The following is a 27652-nucleotide window of genomic DNA, read 5'->3' as shown; positions in this document are numbered from 1 at the left end:
CCTACAAACAATCTAAAGCAACCAAAGTTCAAATTTAACAACAAATCTTTTGGTTTTTGAAAAATTTCCAAATACACAACAAACAAAACTTACACTTCAAGCAAAATACAATTCAAAAACAACTAACCTACAACATAAGGCATACATCTAATCAAACAAACTAACAATCAAAACACTAAAATAAGAATATACAAAGAAGAAAACTACCTAACAATGGCAACTCAATTCATTCATTGATTATATATATAAGAGAATGGAAAGAGTTTACCATGGTGGGATGTCTCCCACCTAGCACTTTTAGTTTAAGTCCTTAAGTTGGACAATTGGGAGGCTCCTTGTCAAGGTGGCTTATTGATGAGTGGATAATTTATACCCTTTTTGGCATTGTTTTTACATAGTTTTTAGTATGTTTTAGTTACTTTTTATTATATTTTTATTAGTTTTTATGCAAAAATCACATTTCTGGACTTTACTATGAGTTTGTGTATTTTTCTGTGGTTTCAGGTATTTCTGGCTGAAATTGAGGGACCTGAGCAAAAATCTGATTCAGAGGCTGAGAAAGGACTGCAGATGCTGTTGAATTCTGATCCTCCTGCACTCGAAATATGGATTTTCTGGAGCTATAGAGGCCCAATTTCCTTGCTCTCAATTGCGTTGGAAAGTAGACATCTTGAGCTTTCCAGAAATGTATAACAGTCCATACTTTGCCCGAGATTTGATGGCCCAAATTGGCATTCAAACGCCCATCAGAGACCTTTTTCTGGCGTAAAATGCCAGAACTGGCACCAGAACTAGAGTTAAACGCCTAAACTGGAATCCAAGCTAGCGTTTAACTCTAGAAATGGCCTATGCACGTGTAAAACTCAATGCTCAGCCCAAGCACACACCAAGTGGGCCCCGGAAGTGGATTTCTGTACTATCTGCACTTAGTTACTTATTTTCTGTAATCCCTAGTAACTAGTTTAGTATAAATAGCACTTTTTACTATTGTATTCGGATACTTTTTCATCTCTGGAGATATAGTCCTTAGACATTGGAGGCTGGCCACACGGCCATGCTTACACCTTTTTCTCTTATATATTTTCTACAGTAGAGTTTCTACTCCTCATAGATTAAGGTGCGGAGCTCTGCTGTTCTTCATGAATTAATGCAAGTACTATTGTTTTTTTTTCAATTCACGCTTACTTCTTCTCTAAGATATAATCTCATACTTAATTCAGTTAAGTCAAAATGAAGGGGTGACCCGTGACAATCACCCACTATCTTCGTTACTCGCTGATAAACCCATATTTTATGATATATTTTGTGCATAATTTAAGTGATTTATTCAATCCTTCACCCACTTATTCATGTGAAATTGCATGGTTTTACTTTTCCCTTCCTTATTATGTGATATTTGTGAAAAACATGTTTCCTATGCTTTAAAAATATTTATTTTAATTACCTTTTATTACCATTCGATGCCGTAATTTGTGTGTTAAGTATTTTCAGATCTCCTAAGGCAGGAATGATTTAAAGGATGGAAAGGAAACATACAAAAATGGAAGAAAACACAAAATGGAGTTTTTGAAGAAACTGGCAGCGACGCGAACGCGTGACTGACGCGGACGCGTGCCTTGAGCAGAACACAAATGACGTGTACGCATGACCGAAGCGAACGCGTGATAAAGAAAACTCCAGATGACGCGACCGCGTGACCCACGCGGACGCGTGACAGACGCCACGCACCAGAAACTGCAGAAAACGCTCCCAGCGATTTCTGAAACCCTTTTTGGCCTAGATCCAAGTCCAGAAAGCACAGATTAGAGGTTATAAAGTGGGGGAATGCATCCATTCATAGAAGGTCGATTATTATTCACTTTTCATAGTTTAGATGTAGTTTTTAGAGAGAGAGGTTCTCTCCTCTCTCTTAGGTTTTAGGATTAGGATTCCTCTTAAAGGATTTAGGATTTCAACTCTTAATCAGGTTCAATATTCCTTTTACTTTATATTTTTCTTTTACTTTCATATACTTTAATGCTCTCATTTAATTACTTATGTTGCCAAATTGGCTTATGAACTCTTTATATTTTTGGATTAATTTCCTTTTATTAAATAAAATTGAGGTATTTCAGATTTATGATTCTTATTTAGCTTTTTTTATATTCTTGGCTTTAATTGATTAACTAGAGGCTCTTGAGTTATTAAACTTATCGTGATTGTTAATTAATTCCTCTAATTGACTAGAATTCCACTAACTCTAGTCTTTCCTTAGGAGTTGGCTAGGACTTGGGAATCTAACTAATTAGTCCACTTGACTTTCCCTTGCTTTTGTAAAAGTTAACTAAGTGGGGTTAAACTCAATTCTCATAAGAGTAACTAGGATAGGACTTCCGAATTTTCATACATTGCCAAGAGTTTTATTAGATATTAATTTATTAATTCCTGCAATTTATTTTCCTTGTTCAAACCTTTCAAAACCCAAAAACATTGTTTTCCATAACTAATAATAAGAACACTTCCCTGCAATTCCTTGAGAAGATGACCCGAGGTTTGAATACTTCGGTTTATAAATTTTATTGGGTTTGTTACTTGTGACAACCAAAACGTTTGTAAGAAAGGATGATTGCTTGGTTTAGAAACTATACTTGCAACGGAAATTTATTCTGAATTCTAAACCGTCAAGCATCCGTTCTTCAAAATGGCGCCATTACCGGGGAATTGCAAACATGTGCCTTATTATTGGTTGTTGTAAATATTTTTCTTTTACTTGTTTATTTTTTTTTATTTTTCTCTTTTATTTCTATTAGCTACTATGAATTCTCACCCCTCTCGCCTTGAGTTTGGTTCTGAATTTTTTGAAAGGAGTGGAAACTATAACAGGAATATGCATCAAGGTCTAAGCAATCAAAGATGGATGGAGCCAAGAGGCCCTGATCAACCCTTTAGGCAACAACACCCTCCAAGATATCATGGGCAAGGACCACTCTATAATGCATACCAAGCTTATGGTGGACCCCCTTTTAATTACCAACAAGCCCCACCCTGTGCTTATAGACCATCCTCTCAACATAGCTTTGAACCACCACACTCACAAGTTCCTTTTCACCATTCACCACTGTATGACCCTTATCACTACAATTCCAATCCAATTACTCCCAAGAACCACCACATTCTTATTATGAACCTTCTCTCCCAACCAATGAACCCTCATACCCACCACAACCTCCAGTGAATGACAAACTTCGTGTTCTTCTTCAAGGGCAAGCGAAGATGCAAAGGAGCGTACTGGAACTCACTACTGCCTTAACTGAGGTAGTAAATATAATAGCTTCCCGACATCTGAGCACTCAAAGTACTCCCATGGCTACAAGTGGAGAATCTAAAGAAGAGCGTAGCATAAAGGAGACACTAGAAACTTCGGTGGACAATGAGGAGCATGGCTTTGTATTGGAACAAGTGGAGGAAGCCATGATAGTTGTAGAGGAAGAAATGGTTGAAGATTTAGGAGATGCTGAACCTCTGATGCCAGGGCATTTTGGCCAGTTTCACTAACCTTTTCTTTACTGTTTTTAGGATAGTTTCTTGCATTTTCTTAGGAAATAAGCTAGTTTTGGGTAGATATTCACTTACACCTTGATTCAAGCATACATTGTGCATTTTACATAATTTCATGAGGATTTTGCATGAGTTTAGTGACAAATTGTATTCTGCATTACCCATGACTTGGACTAGAACTTTGATGCACTCTATTGCCTGATTTCAGGACCAAAGGAAGCAAGGAATGGGAGGTAACTTGCAAAGTTAATGAGAAAAGTGACTGCCAATGACGCTCTCGAAGCCATCATTACCCACGTTAAGAGTCACGTTAACTAAGTTAATGTGAACTCTAATGTGAAGAAGGGAATTTGACCAACGTTAGTGACACTTAACATTATCACTAACGTTGGCCAATGCTCACAAGTGGCCATGTTAGAGTCCATGTTAACTTAGTTAACGTGGCCTCTAACGTTAAAAGGGGGAAAGGAAGCAAACGTTAGTGACATTCAACATTGTCACTAACGTTGGCCTAAGTGCACAATGCCACGTTAACTCCCACATTAACTTGGTTAATGTGGAAGCTAACGTGAAGAGGCAAGAGTAGTCGACAACGTTAGTGACACCCAACATTGTCACTAATGTTGGAAGCAATCACACAACCCCAAGGAGCCACATTAACTTCCACTTTAACTTAGTTAACGTGGAGGCTAACGTGAGAGAAGAAGGTGATGGCCAACGTTAGTGACACTCAACATTGTCACTAACGTTGGAAGGAGCCACACAAGCCACTATGAGCCACGTTAACTCCCACGTTAACTTAGTTAATGTGGAAGCTAACGTGGATGAGGAATGATGAGCCAACGTTAGTGACACTCAACATTGTCACTAACGTTGGGGATGGCTAAGCATGGCCACGATATAAGCCACGTTAACCCAGTTAATGTGGATTCTAACGTGAGACATAGGGGCACATTGGAACGTTAGTGACAATGTTGAATGTCACTAACATTCTCGAAGGATGGCAAGCCCACGTTAAAGAGCCACGTTAACTAAGTTAACGTGGGCTCTAACGTAGGAGCAATGGGGGCTTTTCAACGTTATTGGGAAAGTTAAGTCCCAATAACGTGTGCGAAGGACCTAGAGGCAACGTTAGTGGAAACGTTTGTGCCACTAACGTTGAGGTTAACGTGGCTTTTACTTAGGAACGCTAGTGAGAAAGTTGATTGTCACTAACGTTCTCGAACTCATATTTTCACTAAACGTTAACAACCTTAACGTCCTGAGCTAAAATCTCTGCCCACTTTACACTTTCTCTCTGCAAGTAAAGCCAAGCCCAAATGAAGAAGAGAACTGCTTCAAACTCAAGATCCAAAAGCCCAAAACTTGAAGAGCCAACTAGAAGATGAGAAGAGTAGTATATATAGGAGTAGCTTTGAATTATTTGAGGAGTTCCGGGAGTGGAAAAATAGCATAGAACTACTTCCTGTATTTTACTTTCTCTGCTCTTCTAGTTTTCATCATGTATTCTCCATCTTTGTTTTCATTTTCCAAAGCTATGAACAACTAAACCCCTTTCATTGAGTTAGGGAGCTCTGTTGTAATTTGATGGATCAATACTAGTTTTCATTATTCTTCTTCTATCTTTTCTCTTGATTTTACTTGAAAGCTTTCGATCTTCATCCAATTGGGTAGTTATCTTGGAAAAGAAACTATTTATACTTGGATCTCTTCTGAACCTTGGAAGAGGAATGAAGAGATCAAGCTAGAAATGCTTTCTCATGCTGGACCAAATTGGGTTTGGATGGATATGTGACTATAATCCTCTCAATGCTTGATTTGGGAAATGCATGTGGTATAATCAGTGACCATACTTCATCTCTTCTCATGAGCAATTGACCAAGGAATTGGCTATTGATCAAGATTTGAGAGATTGAATTACAAGAAATTGAAATTTTATCACTTAAGATTGCCAAGGAGATCAATGAGTGCATTGATTGAGGAAGAGATGTAAATGAGATTGATCCAGAGAATGCAACATCTCCTAAGCCCAATGAACTCCCCATTTCTGATCTTACCCATTCTCTTTAATTTCTGTCATTTACATTTATGAGCAATTCCCCCATTCCCGTTTAAGATTCTGCAGTTTACTTTCTGCCATTTACTTTCCCACCATTTAATTTTCTGCAATTCTCAAATCAATTTCTGATTCACTCAACTAGAACATTCCTCTAATTAAAGTTGCTTGATCAATCAATCCTTGTGGGATTCGACCTCACTCTATTGTGAGTTTTTACTTGACGACAAATTTGGTACACTTGCCGAAGGAAATTTGTTATGAGACAAGTTTTCCGTGCATCAAGTTTATGGCGCCGTTGCCGGGGATTGATTGTGCATCAACAATGATTAGATTGGAGGATAACTAGATTGAGCATTTTATTTTTGTTTGATTTAAATTTCTGTTTGAGTTATTTACTTACTATTTTAGTTAATTTCTTCCCTTCCCCCTACTTTTTCTTTGTTATTTACATTTCATCTCACTAACCCACTAACTGTTTGATATATTGCATCACTCACACTAACAGTAATTTTGACAGATATACTTTCTGCACCTATTCTCTTTGCTGGTACTTGTTGGTTGTATGACAGGGAGAAGAAGCAGGGCTTCAACTTCCTTTGATTCTGAACCTGAGAGAACCTTCCTTAGACTAAGGAGGGAGGCAAGAGAAAAACGTATAGTAGGTGGTGAAGAAGAGGAGGAACACTTTGAGGAATACTTTGAACCAAACATGGAAGAAAACATGGAAAACCATCATGAAGAAGAGACTCACAACCATGGCGGAAGAGGTCGAGCAAATCATGCTGGGGAGGATAGAAGAGTTTTAGGCTCTTACATCAATCCAAACCCAGGAAACTGTGGAAGTAGCATTCAAAAGCCAACCATCCATGCCAACAATTTTGAACTGAAGCCACAGCTTATCACCCTTGTGCAGAACAACTGTTCGTTCGGAGGAAGTGTCCAAGAGGACCCAAATCAACATTTAACCACCTTCCTGAGAATATGTGACACAGTGAAGTCTAATGGTGTTCATCCTGACGCCTATAGAATGCTCTTATTTCCATTCTCACTCAGGGATAAGGCAGCCAAGTGGCTGGAATCTTTCCCAAGGGAAAGCTTGACAACTTGGGAAGACGTGGTGAACAAATTCTTAGCAAGATTTTACCCTCCTCAAAGAATCAATAGGCTGAGAGCTGAGGTCCAAACCTTCAGGCAACAAGATGGTGAGATTCTATATGAAGCATGGGAGAGGTTTAAAGACCTGACAAGGAGGTGTCCACCTGACATATTCAACGAATGGGTGCAGCTGCACATTTTCTATGAAGGGCTCTCTTATGAGTCAAAGAAGGCCGTAGACCATTCATCCGGAGGATCTTTAAACAAGAAGAAAACTATTGAGGAGGCTATAGATGTCATTGAAACAGTAGCAGAGAACGACTACTTCTATGCTTCCGAAAGAGGGAACACAAGAGGAGTAATGGAGCTAAATAATGTAGATGCTCTGTTGGCCCAAAACAAGCTCATTACCCAGCAGCTGGCTGACCTCACCAAGAAGATGGAGAGGAACCAAGTGGTAGCAATATCCACTTCATCAATAACCCAAGAAGGAGTGAATGAAGAAGCAGATGGTAGTCAGGAGCAAGCCAATTACATTGGGAATTCACCTAGGCAGAACCATGATCCTTACTCCAAGAATTACAACCCTGGATGGAGGAATCACCTAAACTTTGGGTGGGAAAATCAACAAGACCAAAGCCTTGATCAAAGACACCCAAATCCAAATGATTTCACATCTAGACCATATCAACATCCTAATAACAACACCTCTCCACATTCATATCAAGGCCAGAACAACCCTCCTCAACCTGACCTATCATCATTTGATGAAAGAATCTCAAGGATTGAAAATCTACTTGAAGGCATATGCAAGGATATCCAAGACAACAAGGTGTTCAAGGAGGAAGTGCGAGCCAGTTTCAAGAACCAGGGAGACAAAATCAAGAGGTTGGAATCTCAAGTAGGATATCTCTCTGAGCAAATTCCCAAACCCACAGATGGATTCCCAAGTGAAACAGAGAAGAATCCGAGAGGTGAAACAAAGAAAGTAAGATGGGAAGATTACAAGATGGTCACTATAAGTGATAAGGAGACTGAGGACAAGCCAAACAAGCTGTTAGAACAACCTGAGGATACCTCAATAGAGAAGGAGGAAAAAGAATACCAAGAACTAGAAATATCAAAACAGGAGCTGCTGAGACTCTATGCACCTTTTCCCCAACTACTCAATGGTGCTGTGGAGAAGAGAATATACTCAAGATTTCTTGACTTGTTTGCATCTTTGCATGTGAACATACCATTCATCAAGACTATCCAACAAATGCCTGCATATATCAAGTATATAAAGGAGCTGCTTCCTAGGAAAAGCTCACTCAAGGGAGGCCAGACTATAGTGATGAACAAGGGGTGCAGTGCCCTCATTCAACCACAGTTGCCTACGAAAAGAAAAGATCCAGGGAGTTTTCATGTCCCCTGTGCCATAGGAGAAACAATGTTTGATAGAGCACTCTGCGATTTGAGAGCAAGCATCAACTTAATGCCCTTAGCCCTGGTGAAGAGACTGCAGATTAATGAGATATTGCCCATAGATGTGGTCATCAGGCTGGCTGACAAAACTCAAAAACAAGCAATAGGGGTGGTGAAAAATGTGTTGTTAAAGGTTGGGAAATACTTTCTTCCCACAGACGTTGTCATCTTGGACATGGAAGAGAGTCACACTCACCCAATCATATTGGGAAGACCATTCCTAGCTACAGCCAGAGCACTCATAGATGTGGAGCGAGGGGAGCTAATATTGAGGATCCATGATGAACAACTCAGCTTCAATGTCTTTAAAATCTCCAAAGAAGCTGATCAAGAAAATAAAGAACCAAGCACAGATCGTAACGAAATGCTGACAAAGGAAGCAAACATTGAAGCACAACCAGCCCAACTGGGAAAGCCCTTGGTTGATGAACAAGGAAATAAGCAGCTGTCACAGCTCAAGGAAAAGCTGGAGGAACCTAAACCACCAGAAACATGTGAAGACAACAACAAAATTTCCTTAGAAGAAGAAGCCACAAAGAGCAAGGCATCATCAAAAGGGACAAAGAAGAAAGTACCAAGGGGGTGGAGGAACAAGAAGATCCCTACGGAAGACTTCTCTCCAGGAGATAAAGTGATCTCAGCTTATTTCCCAGATATCCCCCTAATCTCCCGACTGTACCATCTCAGTTACCTAAGGTCTTCACTATTAACAGAGTTCTCTCCTTGGAACATGTAGAGATCATTGATACAACCAATGGATATAAGTCCAAGGCAAGAGGGGAGGACTTGAAGCATTATCAACCTCCCTGATGAAGGAGAAACGTCAAGCTAGTGACGCTAAAGAAGCGCTTCATGGGAGGCAACCCATGTTTTATTAGCTTTTACTATTGAATAAGTCAATATTCATGAATTCCAACCCAAACTTGGTGAAGTCCATATATTGCAGTTGATGAGCGGATATTTTATACGCTTTTTGGGGTTAATTTCATATAGTTTTTAGTATATTCTAGTTAGTTTTTAGTTTATTTCCATTAGTTTTTAGGAAAAATTCATATTTCTGGACTTTACCATGAGTTGTGTGTTTTTCTGTAATTTCAGGTATTTTTCTGGCTGAAATTGAGGGAGCTGAGCAAAAATCTGATTCAGGCTGAAAAAGGACTGCTGATGCTGTTGGATTCTGACCTCCCTGCACTCAAAGTGGATTTTCTGGAGCTACATAACTCAAAATGGCGAGCTTCTAATTGCATTGGAAAGTAGACATCCAGGGCTTTCCAGCAATATATAATAGTCCATACTTTGCTCAAGGATAGACGACGTAAACTGGCGTTCAACGCCAGTTCTCTGCCCAATTCTGGCGTCCAGCGCCAGAAAAGGATCAAAAGTTGGAGTTCAACACCAGAAATGGATCCAAACCTGGCGTTGAACGCCCAAAACAGCCTTATGCACGTGAATTATTCAAGTCTCAGCCCTAGCACATACCAAGTGGGCCCCAGAAGTGGATCTCTGCACCACCCATCATAGTTTACTCATTTTTTGTAAACCTAGGCTACTAGTTTAGTATTTAAACAACTTTTAGAGACTTATTTTGTACCTCATGACATTTTAGACCTGAACTTTGTACTCTTTGATGGCATGAGTCTCTAAACTCCATTGTTGGGGATGAGGAGCTCTGCTGTGTCTCAATGAATTAATGCAAGTATTTCTGTTTTCTATTCAAACATGCGTGTTCCTATCTAAGATATCCATTCGCGCCTAACTATGGAGAAAGTGATGATCAGTGACACTCATCACCTTTCTCAATCCACAAACCTGTGTCTGACAATCACCTCCGTTCTACATCAGATTGAATGAATATCTCTTAGATTCCTTAATCAGAATCTCCGTGGTATAAGCTAGATTGATGGCGGCATTCATGAGAATCCGGAAAGTCTAAACCTTGTCTGTGGTATTCCGAGTAGGATTCAGGGATTGAATGACTGTGACGAGCTTCAAACTCGCGAGTGCTGGGCGTAGTGATAGACGCAAAAGGAGGGTGAATCCTATTCCAGCATGATCGAGAACCTCAGATGATTAGCCGTGCTGTGACAGAGCATTTGGACCATTTTCACAAGAGGAGGGGATGTAACCATTGACAACGGTGATGCCCCAACACACAGCTTGCCATAGAAGGACGTGCGTGCGTGAATCAGAGGACAAAGGAAAGCAGAGATTCAGAAGACAAAGCATCTCCAAAACTCCAACATATTCTCCATTACTGCATAACAAGTAACCTTAATCCATGCTCTCTTGTTTATTCGCAATTCAACTGATAAATACAATTGACTTCCTAACTAAGAATTGCAAGATAACCATAGATTGCTTCAAACCAACAATCTCCGTGGGATTCGACCCTTACTCACGTAAGGTATTACTTGGACAACCCAGTGCACTTGCTGGTTAGTGGTACGAGTTGTGAAAAGTGTGACTCTCAATTCGTGCACCAAGTTTTTGGCGCCGTTACCGGGGATTGTTTGTTTTTGAACAACTGACGGTTTATTTTGTTGCTTAGATTAGGAAAATTTTTCTTTTTGGTTTAGAGTCTCTTATTATTGTTCTTGGTTAAAAATATCCTTCTTCAAAACAAGTGTTACATTTACTGCCCAATTAGCTAGAGCGTTGGTTTAAGTCCGTGGTAGTTTGGTATACTCTTTTTTTTTTAAAAATCGTTTCAAAAATAATAATTTCTCTATTAAATTTTGTGCCAAACTTTAAGTTTGGTGTTTTCTTGTTGATTTCCCTTTGGTTTTCAAAAATTTTTGTTTGGTTTTCTAAAAATTTTAAGTTTGGTGTTCTTTCTTCATGTTCTTGTGTTCTAGTGAGTCTTCAAAGTGTTCTTGAGTTTTCTTTGTGTCTTGATCTTAAAATTTTTAAGTTTGGTGTTCCTTGGTGTTCCCCCTCCAAAATTTTCGAAAACAAGGAGCATTAGATCTAAAAATTTTAAATCTTGTGCTATTTTATTGTTTTTCTCTTTCCTCACTAAATTCAAAAATATCTTTTCTCTCTAATTTTAAAACAAATTTTCGAAAATTACTTTTAAAAATTCAGATTTTTTTCAAAATTTAAAATCTTTTCCAAATCATATCTTTTTCAAAACTTCCTTACCACTTTCTCTCCCCTCATTTTTTCGAAAATATTCACTTGTTTTTATTTATTTTATTAATTTATTTTATTTTCGAAATAAATAAATAAATAAATAAATAAATAAATAAATAAATAAATAAATAAATAAATAAAAAATTATTTTCTCTATTTTACATCATCTCCCTTTCTCCATCATGGACCTAAGTGGAAATGAACAGTCCAGGAGGACTCTGGGGTCATATGCTAACCCCTCTACTGCTTCATATGGGAGTAGCATCTGCATACCCTCCATTGGAGTCAGTAGCTTTGAGTTGAATCCTTAGCTCATTATCATGGTGCAGCAAAGTTGCCAGTATTCCGGTCTTCCACAGGAAGAACCTACAGAGTTTCTGGCACAGTTTCTACAGATTACTGACACAGTACATGATAAAGAAATAGATCAGGATGTCTATAGACTATTACTGTTTCCATTTGCTGTAAAAGATCAAGCTAAGAGGTGGTTGAATAACCAACCTAAGGCCAACATAAGGACATGGAAACAGCTGACAGAAAAATTCCTGAATCAATACTTTCCCCCAAAACAGATGACACAGCTAAGGCTGGACATCCAAGGCTTTAAACAAGGAGATAGTGAATCTCTTTATGATGCCTGGGAGAGATACAGAGAGATGCTACGAAAATGCCCTTCTGAAATGTTTTCAGAGTGGGTTCAGTTAGACATCTTCTATTATGGGCTTGCTGAAGGAGCTCAGATGTCTCTAGATTACTCAGCTGGTGGATCTATCCACATGAGAAAGACAATTGAAGAGGTTCAAGAGCTCATTGATACAGTTGCCAGGAATCAGCATCTGTACCTAAGCAGTGACCCTTCCATGAAAGAAGAGGTTAAAACAGCAACTGCTGAACTCAGTCCTGCAGAACAAGCTGCTGAATTCAATCAACAATTGGACTTTCTAACAAAGCAGTTAGCCGAATTCAAAGATAGACTACAAGAGACAAGGATGGCTAATATACATATGGAAGAACAGTTTAAGCAAACAAAGCAGCAGCTGTCAAGGCAAATAACAGAAGAATGCCAAGCAGTTCAATTAAGAAATGGGAAAACATTAAATACCCCACCTCAAGGCAGCAAAAAGCTAAGAAATGAGCAAACCACCCAAAATTCACATGAGGACAGTAAGAGCCCAGGGAAAAGTAATTCTGGAACTAAAACGCCAGAAATTTGGTGGAAGGCTGGCGCTGAACGCCCAGACCATGCTCAGGACTGGCGTTCAACGCCAGGAACAAGGCAGGACTGGCGTTCAACGCCAGAAATAGGCAAGGATCTGGCGTTGAACGCCCAAAATGGGCAAGATCTGGCGCTGAACGCCCAAAATGGGCACAGTTCTAGCGTTCAGACGCCAGGAACAGACAAGGAGTTGGCATCTAACGTCACTCCAATTTCTAACTCTGGCACTCAATTGCCAGTGAGGGATCAGACATACACAAATGCTGAAAGCAACCCCTCTAAAAAGGCTTCTTCAACCACTTCTGTAGGCAATAAACCTACAGCAACTAAGGTTGAAGAATATAAAGCCAAGATACCTTATCATCAAAAACTCCAGAAAGAGGAGCAGGATAAGCAATTTGCTCGCTTTGCAGATTATCTCAGGACTCTTGAAATAAAGATTCCATTTGCAGAAGCACTTGAGCAAATACCTTCTTATGCCAAGTTCATGAAAGAGATCTTGAGTCATAAAAAGGAGTGGAGAGAAACAGAAAGAGTTTTCCTCACTGAAGAATGCAGTGCAGTAATTCTGAAAAGCTTTCCTGAGAAGCTTAAAGACCCTGGGAGTTTTCTGATACCATGCATATTAGAAGGTCAATGCACCAAGACAGCTTTATGCGATCTTGGGGCAAGCATCAACCTAATACCTGCATCCACTATCAGAAAGCTTGGCTTAACTGAAGAAGTTAAACCAACCCGGATATGTCTCCAACTTGCTGATGGCTCCACTAAATACCCATCAGGCGTGATTGAAGACATGATTGTCAGAGTTGGGCCATTCGCCTTTCCCACTGACTTTGTTGTGCTGGAAATGGAGGAGCACAAGAGTGCCACTCTCATTCTAGGAAGACCCTTCCTAGCAACTGGACGATCCCTCATTGACGTCCAACAGGGGGAAATAATCCTGAGAGTCAATGATGATAAGTTTAAGTTGAACGCTGTCAAAGCCATGCAGCATCCTGACACATCAAAAGACTGCATGAAAGTTGATCTTATTGACTCTTTGGTAGAAGAGATCAACATGGCTGAGAGTCTTGAATCAGAGTTGGAAAACATATTTAAAGATGTTCATCCTGATTTAGAGGATTCAGAGGACATGAAAGAGCCTCTGAAATTTATTCTGGAAGAAGAAAAACCTCCTAAACCCGAGCTCAAGCCATTACCACCATCCTTGAAATATGCATTTCTGGGAGAAGGTGACACTTTTCCAGTGATCATAAGCTCTGCCTTAAATTCACAGGAAGAGGAAGCACTTATTCAAGTGCTAAGGACACACAAGACAGCTTTTGGGTGGTCCATAGGTGACCTTAAGGGCATAAGCCCAGCTAGATGCATGCACAAAATCTTATTGGAGGATAATGCTAAACCAGTGGTTCAACCACAGATACGGCTAAATCCAGCCATGAAGGAAGTGGTGCAGAAAGAGGTCACCAAATTACTAGAGGCTGGGATTATTTATCCTATTTTTGATAGCCCCTGGGTGAGTCCTGTCCAAGTCGTCCCAAAAAAGGGAGGCATGACAGTGATTCATAATGAAAAAAATGAACTGGTTCCTACAAGAACAGTTACAGGGTGGCGCATGTGTATTGACTACAGAAGGCTCAATACAGCCACCAGAAAGGATCATTTTCCTTTACCATTCATAGACCAGATGCTAGAAAGACTAGCAGGTCATGATTATTACTACTTTTTGGATGGCTACTCAGGCTATAACCAGATTGCAGTAGATCCTCAGGATCAAGAGAAAACAGCATTCACATGTCCATCTGGAGTGTTTGCTTATAGAAGGATGCCATTTGGGCTGTGTAATGCGCCTGCAACCTTCCAGAGATGCATGCTCTCTATTTTCTCTGATATGGTGGAAAAATTTCTGGAAGTCTTCATGGATGACTTCTCAGTATATGGAGACTCATTCAGCTCCTGTCTTGATCACCTGAAACTTGTTCTGAAAAGATGCCAAGAGACCAACCTAGTTTTAAACTGGGAAAAATGTCACTTCATGGTGACTGAAGGGATTGTTCTTGGGCATAAAATCTCAAACAAGGGAATAGAGGTGGATCAAGTAAAAATAGAGGTAATTGAAAAATTACCACCACCTGCCAATGTTAAGGCAATCAGAAGCTTTCTGGGGCATGCAGGATTCTATAGGAGGTTTATAAAGGATTTTTCAAAAATCGCAAAACCTCTAAGCAATCTTCTAGCTGCTGACACGCCATTTGTGTTTGACACAGAGTGCCTGCAGGCGTTTGAAACGCTGAAAGCTAAGTTGGTCACAGCACCCGTTATTTTTGCACCAGACTGGACATTACCATTTGAGCTAATGTGTGATGCCAGTGATCACGCCATTGGTGCAGTGTTGGGACAGAGGCATGACAAGCTTCTGCACGTCATTTATTATGCTAGTCGCGTTCTAAATGATGCCCAGAAGAATTACACAACCACAGAAAAAGAATTACTTGCAGTGGTTTACGCCATTGACAAGTTCAGATCATACTTGGTAGGATCAAAAGTGATTGTGTATACTGATCATGCTGCTCTTAAATATTTACTCACAAAGCAGGATTCAAAACCCAGGCTCATCAGATGGGTGTTGCTTCTGCAAGAGTTTGATATAGAAATAAGAGATAGAAAAGGGACAGAGAATCAAGTGGCTGATCATCTGTCCCGGATAGAGCCAGTAGAAGGGACGCCCCTCCCCTCTCTTGAGATCTTTGAGACTTTTCCGGATGAACATTTGTTTGCCATTCAGGAAACACCATGGTTTGCCGATATTGCAAACTATAAAGCTGCAAGGTTCATACCCAAGGAGTACAACAGGATACAAAAGAAGAAATTAATTACTGATGCAAAGTACTACTTGTGGGATGAACCCTATCTCTTTAAGAGATGTGCAGACGGAATAATCCGTAGGTGTGTGCCTAGAGAAGAAGCACAGAGGATCCTGTGGCATTGCCATGGATCTCAATATGGAGGCCATTTCAGAGGTGAGCGAACAGCCACCAAGGTCCTCCAATGTGGCTTCTATTGGCCCACACTCTATAAAGATTCCCGAGAGTTTGTACGTAACTGTGACAGTTGCCAAAGAGCTGGAAATCTGCCTCATGGTTACGCCATGCCTCAACAAGGAATCTTGGAAATTGAGTTGTTTGACGTATGGGGAATTGACTTCATGGGACTTTTCCCACCATCATACTCAAACACTTATATTCTGGTGGCAGTTGACTATGTATCAAAATGGGTTGAGGCCATTGGCACACCCACCAATGATACTAAAACAGTGCTGAAGTTCCTCCAGAAACATATCTTTAGCAGGTTTGGTGTCCCTAGAGTTCTCATCAGTGATGGGGGCACTCACTTCTGCAATAAACAGCTTTACTCTGCCATGGTTTGGTATGGAATTTGCCATAAGGTGGCTACTCCATATCATCCACAAACTAATGGGCAAGCTGAAGTCTCTAACAGAGAATTAAAGAGAATCCTAGAACGGACAGTAAGTACCCGTAGAAAGGATTGGGCAAGAAGCTTGGATGATGCTCTGTGGGCATACAGAACAGCATTCAAGACTCCTATAGGGACCTCTCCATACCATCTGGTCTATGGTAAGGCATGTCACCTGCCTGTGGAACTGGAACATAAAGCCTACTGGGCAACCAGATTCCTAAACTTTGATGCCAAATTAGCAGGAGAAAAAAGATTGCTCCAGCTAAATGAGCTAGAGAAATTCAGATTCACAGCTTTCGAAAATGCCAAGCTTTATAAAGAGAAATAAAAAAAATGGCATGATAGAAAGCTGTCATCTAGAATCTTTGAGCCATGACAGAAGGTTCTGCTGTTCAACTCTAGAATCAGGCTATTCCCTGGGAAATTGAAATCCCGGTGGAGGAGACCATATGTGATTACAAGTGTATCACCATATGGTTATGTGGAGCTTCAGGATATTGATTCTGATAAGAAGTTCATTGTCAATGGACAGAGAATCAAGCACTATCTTGAAGGCAACGTTGAGCAAGAGTGCTCAAGGCTGAAGCTAGATTAAAAGCTCAGCAAGGTCCAGCTAAAGACAATAAAGAAGCGCTTGCTGGGAGGCAACCCAGCCATGGGGCATCAATCCTCTAAGCATTTTGCCCTATTTTTTATTTTTATTTGTTTATATTGAGTTCATTGATAACAAGGTAAAGAATCAATTGCATAAGTTCACAGGGTTACAGAAGGAATCTGCACACAAAACAGAGAAAAAGAGCTCACTGGCAAGAAAACGCCAGTAAGAGCCTATTTTGGGCGTTCAGCGCCCAAAAGGGGCAGCCAGTGGGCGCTGAACGCCAGTAAGGATAGCAATCTGGCGTTCAACGCCAGAAAAGGGCAACAACTGGGCGTTGAACACCCAGGAGAGCAGCGTTTGGGCGTTCAAACGCCAGGATGATGGGGAGGTAGCAAACTCATTTTTCTTCATATTTTTTCATTCTAATCTTGATTTTCATACTTCAATTCATGATTTCTTGCATAAACATGTTAAGAACCCTGATTTCTAAAATCCCTAATTTCTAAAAATCTTACTTTAAAAATATCAAATATATCTTAATCCATAAGCACAAACCCTCTTTGCAAATTCAATCCAACTCTTTTCAAATCTTTTTAAAAACAAATCTATCTTTTCAACTCATCAATATCTTTTTCAAAATCTCCACTTTATCTTTTTCAAAATCTAGATTTATCTTTTTCAAAAATCTTTCATATCTTTTCAATTTTAAACTATATCCTCTCTTATCATATCTTCTATCTTATCTTTTCCAAATCAATCTCTTTTATCATATCTTTATCTCTTTTTTCGAAAACTCACCCTCCCTCCCTTTAAATTTGGGTTCGGCCTCCCTCCCCTTCCATCAACAATTGCACCTAGCTCTCCTTCTATCCCTCTCCTTTCTTTTCTTTTGCTTGAGGACAAGCAAACCTCTAAGTTTGGTGTGTTTATCCGAGATCACTAAGATCGTGGCTCCTAAAGGAAAACAACCCACTCCAAGAGGCAAGAAAGAAAGCGTTCCAAAACCACTTTGGAATCAAGGGAAGTTCTTATATAAAGAACATTCAGACCATTATAACAAAATAATGGGTCTGAGATCAGTGATCCTAGAAGTTAGATTCGATCTGAAAGAAGATGAATATCCGGAGATCCAGGAGCAAATTCGAATCAGGAACTGGGAAGTCCTAGCTAATCCTGAAACGAAAGTGGGAAGGAATATGGTCCAGGAGTTCTATGCTAATATGTGGCAGACTGACAAGCAAAAACTATCTGGAACTGCTTTCTATGAATATCGGACCATGGTCAGAGGAAAGATTGTTCATACCACCCCTGACAAGATCAGAGAGATCTTAAAGCTACCTCAGCTGAAAGATGATCCAGACTCCTTCAATAGGAGAATGATGAGAACAGACAAGGGCCTAGATAAGATTCTAGAGGACATATGTATCCCTGGAGCCAGGTGGACTACCAACACAAAGGGTGTCCCAAATCAACTCAAGAGAGAAGATCTCAAACCAGTCGCCAGAGGATGGCTGGACTTCATTGGGCATTCTCTGTTGCCTACTAGCAACCATTCTGAAGTCATAGTTAAAAGAGCAGTGATGATCCATTGCATCATGATGGAAAAAGAAGTGGAAGTTCATCAGCTGATCTCAGCTGAACTCTACAAAATTGCTAACAAAAATTCTAAAGAGGCCAGGTTGGCTTATCCAAGCGTGATTTCTCTGCTCTGCAAGGACGCTGGAGTAAGGATGGGAATAACTGAGTATATCTCAGTTGAGAAACCAATCACCAAAGCATCAATGGAAAAATAACAAGCACATGATGATCCCACCAAGAAGAAAACACAGGAATTTCTCCCAGAAATCCCTCAATCTGAATACTGGGAGTATCTTGAGACGTCTGTTACCAAGATACGGGAAGCTATGGAACAAATAATAAAAGAACAGAAGGAACACAGTCAAATTCTTACCTATATGTTTAAAGAACAAGAGGAGCAAGGGCGTGACTTAAGGGAATTGAAGCGCCAGAAGTTATCTCTTGAAGGATCAAGAACCCCACGGATCAGAGGAACACCCATTCCCCAGAACAAAGGTTGTTAAATTCCAATTTCTTCTTTAACTCTGTGATAGTGTCATTAGAGAAGTTCACCTTAGGAGTCATATAGTAGTAATTAGTATCTATTTTGATTTTATCTCCAATTAAGCCATAGTTTATTTTTCTCATCATCAGCAAACATGAATAAAATAGTAGATCTTTTGAATAAGAGGCAATAAAATTTCGAGTTTTAATAAGAGAAATTCTAATTAGTTACATGTGATGGCAATACTTTCTGTCTTCTGAATGAATGCTTGAACAGTGCATATGTCTTTTGAATTTGTTGTTTAAGAATGTTAAATATGTTGGCTCTTGAAAGAATGATGAACATGAGACATGTTATTGATAATCTGAAAAATCATAAAAATGATTCTTGAAGCAAGAAAAAGCAGCAAAAAAAAAAGCCAATAGCCCTTAAAACCAAAAGGCAAGGGTAATAAAAATGATCCCAAGGCTTTGAGCATCAGTGGATAGGAGGGCCTAAAGGAATAAAATCCTGGCCTAAGCGGCTAAACCGAGCTGTCCCTAACCATGTGCTTGTGGCGTGAAGGTGTCAAGTGAAAACTTGAGACTGAGCGGTTAAAGTCAAGGTCCAAAGCAGAAAGAAGAGTGTGCTTAAGAACTCTGGACACCTCTAATTGGGGACTCTAGCAAAGCTGAGTCACAATCTAAAAGGTTCACCCAATTATGTGTCTGTGGCATTTATGTATCTGGTGGTAATACTGGAAAACAAAGTGCTTAGGGCCACGGCCAAGACTCATGAAATAGATGTGTTCAAGAATCATCATACTGAAATAGGAGAATCAATAACACTATCTGAATTCTAAGTTCCTATAGATGCCAATCACTTTGAGCTTCAATGGATAAAGTGAGATGCCAAAACTGCTCGGAAGCAAAAAGCTACTAGTCCCGTTTATCTAATTAGAATCTGAGCTTCACTCAAAAACTCTGAGATATTATTGCTTCTCAACCTATTAGTCTCCTATTTTATTTGTCTAGTTGCTTGAGGACAAGCAACAGTTTAAGTTTGGTGTTGTGATGAGCGGATATTTTATACGCTTTTTGGGGTTAATTTCATATAGTTTTTAGTATATTCTAGTTAGTTTTTAGTTTATTTCCATTAGTTTTTAGGAAAAATTTATATTTCTGGACTTTACTATGAGTTGTGTGTTTTTCTGTAATTTTAGGTATTTTTCTGGCTGAAATTGAGGGAGCTGAGCAAAAATCTGATTTAGGCTGAAAAAGGACTGCTGATGCTGTTGGATTTTGACCTCCCTGCACTCAAAGTGGATTTTCTGGAGCTACAGAACTCAAAATGGCGTGCTTCCAATTGCGTTGGAAAGTAGACATCCAGGGCTTTCCAGCAATATATAATATTCCATACTTTGCTCAAGGATAGATGACGTAAACCGGCGTTCAACGCCAGTTCTCTGCCCAATTCTGGCGTCCAGCGCCAGAAAAGGATCAAAAGTTGGAGTTCAACGCCAAAAATGGATCCAAACCTGGCGTTGAACGCCCAAAACAGCCTTATGCACGTGAATTATTCAAGTCTCAGCCCCAGCACACACCAAGTAGGCCCCAGAAGTGGATCTCTACACCACCCATCATAGTTTACTCATTTTTTGTAAACCTAGGCTACTAGTTTAGTATTTAAACAACTTTTAGAGACTTATTTTGTACCTCATGATATTTTAGACCTGAACTTTGTACTCTTTGATGGCATGAGTCTCTAAACTCCATTGTTGTGGGTGAGGAGCTCTGCTGTGTCTCAATGAATTAATGCAAGTATTTCTGTTTTCTATTCAAACATGCGTGTTCCTATCTAAGATATCCATTCGCGCCTAACTATGGAGAAGGTGATGATCAGTGACACTCATTGCCTTTCTCAATCCACGAACGTGTGTCTGACAATCACCTCCGTTCTACATTAGATTGAATGAATATCTCTTAGATTCCTTAATCAGAATCTCCGTGGTATAAGCTAGATTGATGGCGGCATTCATGAGAATCCGGAAAGTCTAAACCTTGTCTGTGGTATTCCGAGTAGGATTCAGGGATTGAATGACTGTGACGAGCTTCAAACTCGCGAGTGCTGGGCGTAGTGACAGACACAAAAGGAGGGTGAATCCTATTCCAGCATGATCGGGAACCTCAGATGATTAGCCGTGCTGTGGTAGAGCATTTGGACCATTTTCACAAGAGGAGGGGATGTAACCATTGACAACGGTGATGCCCCAACACACAGCTTGCCATAGAAGGACGTGCGTGCGTGAATCAGAGGACAAAGGAAAGCAGAGATTCAGAAGACAAAGCATCTCCAAAACTCCAACATATTCTCCATTACTGCATAACAAGTAACCTTAATCTATGCTCTCTTGTTTATTCGCAATTCAACTGATAAATACAATTGACTTCCTGACTAAGAATTGCAAGATAATCATAGATTGCTTAAAACCAACAATCTCCGTGGGATTCGACCCTTACTCACGTAAGGTATTACTTGGACGACCCAGTGCACTTGCTGGTTAGTGGTACGAGTTGTGAAAAGTGTGACTCACAATTCGTGCACCAGCAGTATATAGTGAAGAACAAGTTTGGTGTTCAAAGCGTACCAAGAAAGCATGAATGCAACAGAGAGCATGCTAGTCTTGGAGCTTTGAGCAAGACTTTTGATCACAGTGCTCCAAACTAAGTTTGGTGTCACCCCATGGTGCCACCAAAATGCATATAAGGATACACAGTTAGTTAGTTAGTTGGAGTTCATGAATGAACAATCTCATCTTTTCATCTCTTTATTATTTTAGCCGTAAAAATTTAAAGTGATTTCTTTTTGTGATAATTCTTACTTTTCTTATTTTATCTTTATAGGAAAAAGAAAGGAGCATTGAAAGAGATTGATTGGATAATTTAATGGGAAAGGTTCGGCCACTTCATGAAGAGGGCACTACACACGTGCCTCAAGGGGAATGCATTGGGAATGGTTGTCATGCAACATTGGAGGAAGAACAAACTTGGAAAGCGAACCAACTCCATCATAAAGTTGAGAATCCTCGTGCTTACTCCATATAAAACCCCATCCGTTCATCATACACTAATCCCATTAATCCACACCTTTCATCTCTTCATCACTTCCCTATATAAGTGAATCAAATCCACACCATCTCCACATTCGAAATTCATACCCCTTGCACTTCACTTTCCAGCAACCAATTCTTCAACTTCTCACTCTCTAAATCCCACACCTCTTCCCTTCACTACACCCTGTTTGCTTTAACTTCATCATGGCATCATCAAGCTCCAAGAGGCAGAAGAGGAAGGAACCAACGGAGAACATTCCCTTCGACGAGAAGAGATTCAAGACTGCCTTCCATGAACGAGAATTTGAGCGGATAAAGCTCAAAAAGATACTGCCCGAGTTAAACTTCCAAATCAATGAAGACGAATGCCCACAGATTCGGGAGAAGATTGAAGAAAGAGGGTGGAAATTGCTCATCAATCCAGAGGGGAAGATCAATGCAAACCTCATCAAAGAAGTTTTACGCAAATGTGGTCAGAGAAGACAAAACCAGAGCCCCAACCTTCAAAAGCTATGTAAGGGGAAAGGAGGTAGACTTCAGTCCAAATGCTATAATAAGAACTCTTCACCTGAAATCACCACACTTTGATGAGCCTAGCTATCATACAAGGATAAGTAAAAGCCAAGACAATGATGAGCTCACTGAGATAGTGACTGACATCTGTGTTATAGCAGTTGACTGGGAGAGGTATGGAGATGGGAGACCCCGGTTCATCAAGAGGGGAGACCTTAGCCCAGAAGCCAAGGGGTGGTTTGAACTCGTGAGGAGGTCTATTTTCCTAGCTGCAAATAATTCAGAGGTAAATATTAATCGAGCAACTATGGTACATTGCCTAGTACAAGATGGAGAAATCAACGTGCATGAACTTATAGCTGAGGGAATTCAAGATTCAGCTGAGAAGCTTGAATCAGGTGCCAGGCTTTGGTACCCCAGCACCATTCTCCGATTGTGCACAAAGGCCAAGGTGGTCTTTGAGGATAGTAATCCAGACTGGGTTAACCCAGGGAGGCTAATGACAACCCAGTGTATGGCCTATACTACACCTGCTCAGCAACAAAGAAGGCCACAAATAGGGAAACTAAAAGCAAGGGAAGGAACTCACCAAGAGGAGTCTCATCAGGAAGAATATTAACAGGGAGAGTATCCTTACCCAGCCAATCTGAATATGAATCATCTTCGAAGAGCTATTGAAGATTTGGGGATGAGACTGATGAGCGGATAATTTATACGCTTTTTGGCATTGTTTTTAGTATGTTTTTAGTATGATCTAGTTACTTTTAGGGATGTTTTCATTAGTTTTTATGTTAAATTCACATTTCTGGACTTTACTATGAGTTTGTGTGTTTTTCTGTGATTTTAGGTATTTTCTGACTGAAATTGAGGGACTTGAGCAGAAATCAGATTCAGAGGTTGAAAAAGGACTGCTGATGCTGTTGGATTCTGACCTCCCTGCACTCAAAGTGGATTTTCTGGAGCTACAGAACTCGAAATGGCGCGTTTCCAATTGCGTTGGAAAGTAGACATCCAGGGCTTTCCATCAATATATAATAGTCCATACTTTGGCCAAGAATAGACGATGTAAACTGGCGTTCAACGCCAGCCTTCTGCCCAAATCTGGCGTCCAGCGCCAGAAAAGGATCCAAAACCAGAGTTGAACGCCCAAACTGGCACAGAAACTGGCGTTCAACTCCACAAATGGCCTCTGCACGTGCTACACTTAAGCTCAGCCCAAACACACACCAAGTGGGCCCAGGAAGTGGATTTATGCATCAATTACTCACTCGTGTAAACCCTAGTGACTAGTTTATTATAAATAGGACCTCTTACTATTGTATTAGGCGTCTTTTGGACCATCTTTGGATCTTTGGATTACCTTATGATCCTTTGATCACATTTTGGGGGCTGGCCATCTCGGCCATTCCTGGACCTTTACTTATGTATTTTCATACGGTAGAGTTTCTACACTCCATAGATTAAGGTGTGGAGCTCTGCTGTTCCTCAAAGATTAATGCAAGTACTACTGTTTTCTATTCAATTCTTCTTATTTCTATTCTAAGATATCCATTCGCACCCAAGAACGTGATGAAGGTGATGATTATGTGTGACGCTCATCATCCTTCTCCTTTATGAACGCGTGCCTGACAAACACTTCCGTTCTACATGAAATAAGCTAGAAGGAATATCTCTTAGATTTCCTAACCGGAATCTTCGTGGTGTAAGCTAGAATGATGGCGGCATTCAAGAGAATCTGGAAGGTCTAAACCTTGTCTGTGGTATTCTGAGTAGGATTCAATGATTGAATGACTGTGACGAGCTTCAAACTCGCGAGTGTTGGGCGTTAGTGACAGACGCAAAAGGATGGTGAATCCTATTCCAGCATGATCGAGAACCGACAGATGAATAGCCGTGCCGTGACAGGGTGCGTGAGCATATTATTCACTGAGAGGAGGGGATGTGGCCACTGACAACGGTGATGCCCTTGCATACAGCCAGCCATGGAAAGGAGTAAGACCGATTGGATGAAGATAGCAGGAAAGCAGAGGTTCAGAGGAACGAAAAGCATCTCCATTCGCTTATCTGAAATTCCTACCAATGATTTACATAAGTATCTCTATCCCTATTTTACTATATAATATTCGAAAATACCATTATCACTTTATATCTGCCTGACTGAGATTTACAAGGTGACCATAGCTTACTTCATACCAACAATCTCCGTGGGATTCGACCCTTACTCACGTAAGGTATTACTTGGACGACCCAGTGCACTTGCTGGTTAGTTGTATCGAAGTTGTGACAATTATGAATTAAGATCAAAGCACCAAGCTTTGGAGCCATTACCAGGGATTGTTCGAGCCTGGACATCACAATTTCGTGCACCAGAGACATATGGAAGGACAAGAGCAAATATTGAACTGGATGAGCCAACAAGAAGAATGGAAGAAACAACAAATGGAGCAGCAACAGGAACAATACTCCCAGCTCACTCAAACCATCCACCAAGTTACCGAGAGACAAGAACGTCAAGATAAGCATTTGCAGGAACTCAATCAGCGACAACTAGCCCAGATGAAAGCATTCAATGAGTTCACTGTACTTAATGAAGGACGACAACTACATCGGGAGGAGTTCAACGTCAACACTCAAGCCAAGTTGAACTACATGTCCAGTAATATGCATCAGCTACACTATGCCATCCCTACATATGATGAGGTCCAAAAAGGTTTTGTAGAACAAGAAGAGAGGAAAGTGAAATAGCAAAAGGAGACACTCAAGAAGAAGATGGAAGATGGTGGTTTCTGGAAGAAGCTGCTTGAAAAAGGCAAGGGAAGTAGGAGCACAAGTAATCAAGAAGGAGAGCATGGACATCCACAAGAGTAAAAGGTGGTGGAGTTTCTTCTTTGGTCCATCTTTCTCTATGCTTTAAATAAGGAAGATCTTGTATGAAATAGAACTTGCTTCCATTTCAGTTTAAACATTTCTAAGTTCCTTCTTTTAAGTTCTTGTTGAAGAGGTTTATGATATCTAGTCCTTATGTCACTGCATCTTTACCGTGCTTACTTGTATGGTTGTCCCTTTAAATCAGATGAAAAAGAGAATGAGTGTGTTTTTTAAAAAGACCAGAGTGGAGTTCATAATATGGAAGTGAATTCATGAGTTTTTGGTGTGATCATAAGTTAGCTAAGTTGGTTCAACCATAAGATGGGAAGACAACTATCTGTCATGAATACTATACTTGAGACACACCCCATGAGACTAGATAAATAAGAAGTTCCTAATGAGAAAAAGGAAAAGAACAATCAAAGTTGATGAATAAAAGAAAAAGACTAAACAATAAGGGTAGGCACCAATGGTTTTAAATCCTGAAGCATGTGTCTGTGGTGTTCCTGTGTGAGGGATCTACTTGGATGAATAAGCTCTTAGGGGTGCCTTATCACCTGGTAACTTGAGTTAACTAACTTGGGATTATCAGCTGAAAGTCCACTATCAAGAGTAACCTTCACCACAGAATATTTAGTAACCCAAAGAGGTGCTGGACACCAAGGCCTCAAGAAAAGAAAAAGAATAAACTATATGCCTGTGGTGTGTATGTATGGGGGAGAGACTTGAGGGAGTAAGTCCTTAGGGGTGTCTCAACACCTAGCACCTTGGATCAACTGGTTCGGGAGTGTTGGCTGAAAGCTTATCTTAAAGAGTTGCCCCCTTACAGAACACTTAGCCTGAAGAACACCAATAAGCCCTGAAATGAAAGGATCAATGAATAAAAGTCTCATGGGATGTAAGCAAAGTGAGTATTGTAGGGCATGATAAAGGTCTGAAAACCAGTGAAGGAATGAACCTAAGTTGCTATGCATGAAACCACCATAAAATCAGTGACATGACTTCCACAAGAATGACTCATTTCTCTTGGCATTTCATTCATCATTCTCTTGTTCCAGTACTTGCTTAGGGACAAGCAAGCTTTAAGTTTGGTATTGTGATGCCAGGGCATTTTGGCAAGTTTTACTGACCTTTTCTTTACTGTTTTTAGGATAGTTTCATGCATTTTCTTAGGAAATAAGCTAGTTTTGGGTAGATATTCACTTACACCTTGATTCAAGTATACATTATGCATTTTACATGATTTCATGAGGATTTTGCATGAGTTTAGTGACAAATTATATTCTGCATTACCCATGACATGGACTAGAACTTTGATGCACTCTATTGCTTGATTTCAGGACCAAAGGAAGCAAAGAATGGGAGGTAACTTGCAAAGTTAATGAGAAAAGTGACTGCCAATGACGCTCTCGAAGCCATCATTACCCACGTTAAGAGTCACGTTAACTAAGTTAACGTGAACTCTAATGTGAAGAAGGGAATTTGAGCCAACGTTAGTGAAACTTAACATTATCACTAACGTTGGCCAATGCTCACAAGTGGCCACGTTAGAGTCCACGTTAACTTAGTTAACGTGGCCTCTAACGTTAAAAGGGGGAAAGGAAGCAAACGTTAGTGACATTCAACATTGTCACTAACGTTGGCCTAAGTGCACAATGCCACGTTAACTCCCACGTTAACTTGGTTAACGTGGAAGCTAACGTGAAGAGGCAAGAGTGGTCGACAACGTTAGTGACACCCAACATTGTCACTAACGTTGGAAGCAATCACACAACCCCAAGGAGCCACGTTAACTTCCATTTTAACTTAGTTAACGTGGAGGCTAACGTGAGAGAAGAAGGTGATGGCCAACGTTAGTGACACTCAACATTGTCACTAACGTTGGAAGGAGCCACACAAGCCACTATGAGCCACGTTAACTCCCACGTTAACTTAGTTAACGTGGAAGCTAACGTGGATGAGAAATGATGAGCCAACCTTAGTGACACTCAACATTGTCACTAACGTTGGGGATGGCTAAGCATGGCCACGTTATAAGCCACGTTAACCCAGTTAACATGGATTCTAACGTGAGACATGGGGGCACATTGGAACGTTAGTGACAATGTTGAATGTCACTAACGTTCTCGAAGGATGGCAAGCCCACGTTAAAGAGCCACATTAACTAAGTTAACGTGGCCTCTAACGTAGGAGCAATGGGGGCTTTTCAACGTTATTGGGAAAGTTAAGTCCCAATAACGTGTGCGAAGGACCTAGAGGCAACGTTAGTGGCAACGTTTGTGCCACTAACGTTGAGGTTAACGTGGCTTTTACTTAGGAACGTTAGTGAGAAAGTTGATTGTCACTAATGTTCTCGAACTCATATTTTCACTAAACGTTAACAACCCTAACGTCTTGAGCTAAAATCTCTGCCCACTTTACACTTTCTCTCTGCAAGTAAAGCCAAGCGCAAATGAAGAAGAGAACTGCTTCAAACTCAAGATCCAAAGGCCCAAAACTTGAAGAGCCAACTAGAAGATGAGAAGAGTAGTATA

At 40.3% G+C, this 27652-nt stretch overlaps 1 non-coding gene across 1 annotated transcript; it reads right to left on the bottom strand.

The window, feature by feature from the left end:
• Positions 1 to 6758: 6758 nt before the first annotated feature.
• On the bottom strand, positions 6759 to 6862 carry LOC148555110 (small nucleolar RNA R71). The gene has a single exon (XR_015888077.1). It is a non-coding gene; the product is annotated as a small nucleolar RNA R71 (small nucleolar RNA).
• Between the last annotated feature and the right edge of the window lie 20790 nt (positions 6863 to 27652).

Source organism: Arachis ipaensis, chromosome B6, assembly GCF_059453495.1.
Source record: "Arachis ipaensis isolate K30076 ecotype BB chromosome B6, ASM5945349v1, whole genome shotgun sequence".
In the NCBI taxonomy this organism is placed as follows: Eukaryota; Viridiplantae; Streptophyta; class Magnoliopsida; order Fabales; family Fabaceae; genus Arachis; species Arachis ipaensis.
This window is presented reverse-complemented; position numbering and strand designations above follow the sequence as displayed.